General features: G+C 42.5%; 1 long non-coding RNA gene across 1 annotated transcript; it reads right to left on the bottom strand.

Moving 5' to 3' along the window:
* Positions 1-4,308: 4,308 nt before the first annotated feature.
* LOC309798227 lies at positions 4,309-4,618 on the bottom strand. The gene is made up of 3 exons (XR_014293018.1): positions 4,525-4,618; positions 4,398-4,467; positions 4,309-4,339 (listed from the first exon to the last, which is right to left on the bottom strand). It is a non-coding gene; the product is annotated as an uncharacterized lncRNA (long non-coding RNA).
* Positions 4,619-4,879: the final 261 nt, after the last annotated feature.

Here is a 4,879-nt window from a genome sequence, read left to right as displayed (position 1 = left end):
GACCAACGCCAAAAACTCTACCCTCTTATAAATTCAGTACTACAACTATGATTCTTAAAAGAGATTTCAAATGAAAAACAACCAATTGCTGGTAATAACTGGATGTTCCACGGATTTCCACTCACTGAGGTTTTTCCTCACTGATGGATCTCGAGCCGGTTAGTCGTGAGGCTACGTGGCGCGTCCCCAGGTGGCGGATAGGGGGTCAAACGCGAACCAAAAGCGACCTTGTGCTTCCCAGAGCAGCAGGTGGATCAAAGGGATGAACACTCTTTTTCTGCTGCGCAGATCTGGCAGTGCAAATTGTATTCTACAAGTCAATTCGGCCAAAAGCCTGCAAGCAAGTGACTAGGAAGTACATGGGAGGCGGTTAGGAGTCCTGTCCACTCAACTCCAATGAACTCTGGGAAAGACTGGCAAGCTACTCATTAGTATATTCAGCCCCATGGTTAGAGCCCGGCAAGCTACCCCATGGGTACAAAAGATGCCAAACAGAGTAAAATAAATGAGAGTCATTCCCCTGACCACGAAAGAGCCCCCGATAAGGCAGCGTTGGGTAGGACGAGTACGGAGAGGCTGCTACAATCTCAGGGCTATCTGGGCTACGTAAATGTGATAGGACTAAGGTGACGATCTGTACCTACAACGCAAGATCGCTTGCATCTGAGTCCGCTGTTGAGGACTTGCTGATGCAGGCCAGAAAGATCAGATACGACGACATCGGACTGCCTGAGACGAGGAGACATCATTCCTTTAAACGCCGTTTATGATTCTGGAAAAGAACTCTTCCTTGGAACATGCGACAATAGAGGAGTTGGAGGCGTTGGTGTCCTCGTCAACACGAGTTTGGCCATGAACATCGAATCGTTTAACAACTAACAACCCGAATCGACGGTTAAGGTTGAAGAGATGTGGGCCTATGCCGGCTCTAATTATCTACGTCGTCTACGCAGCTACCTCAAGCTACGACGAAGATGAGGTCGAAGCGTTTTATATGGACTTGGAGAAGTTCTACAGAGAAGATCATACCTCCTTCAAAGTCATAATTGGCGACTTCAACGCTAAGATTGGACCGAACAGGGAGAGAGGCTATCCGAGTTTATCATGACGACCAAGACAATCCATGGTAACTCACAGTTCCAAAAGCCCCTCTCTCAACGCTGGACGTGGGAATCCCCCAATGGAGAGTACCATAGTGAAATAGACCACATCATAGTAAACCGAAGATTTTGCATAACCGATTTGGGTGTGCAAATGCACTGGCTCGTCTCTTCACAGGCTACCTGTTAGAATGCAAGGTTCCAAACAATGGAAGACCAGCAAAACCGTGTTGTTGTACAAAAAGGAGAGACCTCCACGACATTGGCAACTATCGCCCAATCTGCCTGCTGTCCGTCGTAAATAAACTCTTTACTAGAGTCATTCTCAACAGGATGGACAGAACATTGGACGAGGTACAGCCATGGCGAGGAAGCAGGGTTCCGAAAAGGATTCAGTACGATAGACCACATACACACAATAACGAGGCTCATCGAACTATCACGAGAGTATAAAGAACCGCTCTGTCTCACTTTTCATCGACTTGAGGAAAGCCTTTGACTCCGTTGAGACAGAAGCGGTTATAGAAGCTCTGGGAAACCAGGGCGTCGCTACCCAAACACCACTCCTTCGTGAGCTATAGAAGAATTTCACGATAGAATACCGTATCGCCATTTTACAACGCAATTAAATGAACGTAAAGAGGGGTGTTCGACAAGGCGACACAATGTCGCCAAACTTTTCACATCGAGCCTCGAAGACGTTATGCGAAAATTGGAATGGGACAATGAAAGAGTGAAAAATGATGGTCGGCAACTACACCATCTTCGCTTTGCTGATGATATCGTTCTTATAACATCAAACATCAGTCAGGCGGAACGAATGCTTGCCGACATTGACGAGTATGTGGAAGTATTGGTCTTCGACTATACATAACGAAAACGGTATTCATGAAAACGGATCGGTCTCAAAGGCCCCATTTAAGCTCAACGGAACAAATATCTCCGGAATGCAAACAGTTATGTGTACCTAGAAGAACTCGAGAACTCAAATGATGAATGACGTAGCTCCATAGCTGAGCAGGAGGAAGAGAGCAGCTTAGGGAGCTTTTAAGAGCATCGAGGATGCGGTGAAGAGGATGAAGAACACTCGACTCCGTGCCCACATTTTTGGAATCAACGATGCTTCCTGCATTAACATACGCATCAGATACCTGATCGCTACGTAGGCAGGATGAAAGAACACTCAGCGAAAGGGCGATGCTAGGAGTGTCGCGTGTCACGCAAGTGAGAGAGGGAATACGAAGCTCGGGCCTACGTCAACGATCGAAAATTAGAGACGCCGTCCTTTACGCCAAAATGTCAAAAATAAGGTGGGCCGGGCACGTGATGCGACGAAATGGCAACCGATGGACAGAGCCGCCACGGATTGGATTCCTCGGGATGTCAAGCGCACAACAGGAAGACCACCGACCCGATTCTTCAGAGTTCTTTACAAACACGCTGAACGAATGGTATGATGCTCAACGTGTCCCTAGAGCGAGCAGAACCCTTTGGACCACTCTTGCACGCGACAGGGACAGATGGAGGAATTACTGGCGCCCGCTTGATTCAATCGAAGATCAACGGGAATACAGGTGATACAGTTGAACTGGATGTTAAATTGTATGTTCAAATAAACGCTTGTGTTATGTCGGCCGAAGAGAACTGAACTTTTTCGAATTGTTCAACGAGTGTAAAAAATACAATTCATAAGCCACAGAAACATCCAGTGTTTCTCATATGCGAAGAAAGTAAAGAGAGGTACATAGAAGGACAAAGATGACTTCAGTGGTGGAGCAATATAATGCATCACGACACTTGGATTATCGAGAACAGATTTTGCAATGGACTGCAGCTTCTGGGAGAATGAACAGAACTTTAAGAATTTTGGAGTACTTCTAATATCTCGTTGTGAAAGTAAAGTGGCTTGGGCAGGCGACGAATCAGAATCGGAGGGTACCAACATCTTTTGAAGAGATGAACATATTTATTAGACTGTGCCTTCACATAACAACTGTTAACACTATTAAGAGGAATTCCAAACTTCGCTTATGTATTCCCATCCTCTTGAATCCCAAATCCCATCAAGAGATAAATTTGAAAATCTGTCTTACTTAGCTTACAATGAAAGTAGAACTGGAGACTTTTAAAATGTCTTCTAAACAATATGCGAAATGCTAACTTTGCTTCAGTAGAGAAAATTTCCTGTTTGAAAACCTCTCTAGGACGCTGGAAAGATTGCACAAGCTCAAAGAGTTTTCAAATTGGTGAGTAGAAGCTCCTTAGGTAAAGGATTAACTATTCGGCTTTGATTAGACCATGAAGGAAGTGGCATGTGGTCGATTCCATCAACCATCCATAGGAAATGATTGAATGCGTATTTGGCCTATACACTAGCAAAGGTGGCCCAATGATGTTTCAAGTTAGTGCTTTTATCCTTCCAAACAAGTTTTAACCCACTCGTCATCCACGGAGAGATGAAGGCATGGTGACCTTAGATGAAGGGATCGAACCTTTGTTCGATACAGTGCATATTGCAAATTCACCTCTAATCACTGCTCTACACCAGCCCCTCCTGAGGTTATATATATGTATATATATTATAAATATATAAATGTTATATGTATATATGTTTGTATATATGTTTGTTTGTATGTATATATACATATATACAAACTCACACAAGTATATATATAAATGGTATACCAAAAGGTTCAAAAGTTGATGGCAAAACGTTTAGGTTATACGAGTTGTTACGATAGAGTCGAGTATCTCTAATGTCTTCAATGATAAAACATATGGAATCATAATAATAAGCTGGTACTCTTAGTTTCCTTCTTCTTAGAACAGTTCCGTCGCGAAAAGAACTAACCCGTTTGCAAAAAAATTTTGCAAACTTTAATTTGTACAAAATAAGCTTCTCAGGCGACGCGTGTATAACGTCTTCATCGGGAAGCTGTATAGATTAAATATATGGAGAAGAGCAATAAAAAAGTAGTGGGTGGGCGAGCAAAATAAAGAGCTGAAAGGAAAATGAATCATGCTAAATAGAACGATAGCAAAATAAAGTCAAAGAACAACCGTCAATGTGGCAGAAACCTTTGAAACCATTTCATTGTCAGGAACAATTGTCTTATTCATATCTGTAGTTTTCTCCTGAACAGAATATGTTAGCCTTGAAAATAAATCAGGAAGACAGCCTTTACAGAAACACTTGAAACTTAACCTACCAAAGCATTTTCTGCCACAGCGAATCCAGCCTAAACTACAAATATATTGCGCAATGTTATTGCGGCAACTATAAAAGACAGCTCCTACCATGATTCCACCACTGCTACATGATTTAGTGGAAGAGAGATTACGCGAGGTACACGGCAATGATGGTTTACTTAAATAGAGCAGTGTGAATGCACCTTTTTTTACTAATTAAGATATATGCACTGACATATATGAAACCGGAGGCGCAAAAAGGTGATTATGATCTTTTCGTGCCTTCACTCGACTTTTTCTATGCTCTTCCAACACCTTCATTAACGATTATGTGGAAGCACCAGAGGGTTGTTTCTGAAAAATTTTTCGCTTTAATTCTGGAAAGGTGTCCGACTAATAAGAAAAATTTTCATAAACGGGTTAAAAGATTCGACATTAGAGATAATTCCACCGTTCTTCCAAGAACTCAAAAACCGCGATCTCTTTTTTAACGAATAAATAACTGCGAAAAACTATGCTGTTTTTCATGCCAGGGTTATCAATGTTTCGCAAGAATTTACTAACCTAACTTATGTGTAATAGTCACTTTT

This window comes from Mesoplodon mirus (assembly GCF_964341445.2).
Source record: "Mesoplodon mirus genome assembly, contig: HAP1_SCAFFOLD_2295, whole genome shotgun sequence".
Classification (NCBI taxonomy): Eukaryota; Metazoa; Chordata; class Mammalia; order Artiodactyla; family Ziphiidae; genus Mesoplodon; species Mesoplodon mirus.
Note: the sequence above shows the minus strand (reverse complement) of the source record. Positions and strands in the feature narration are given on the sequence as shown.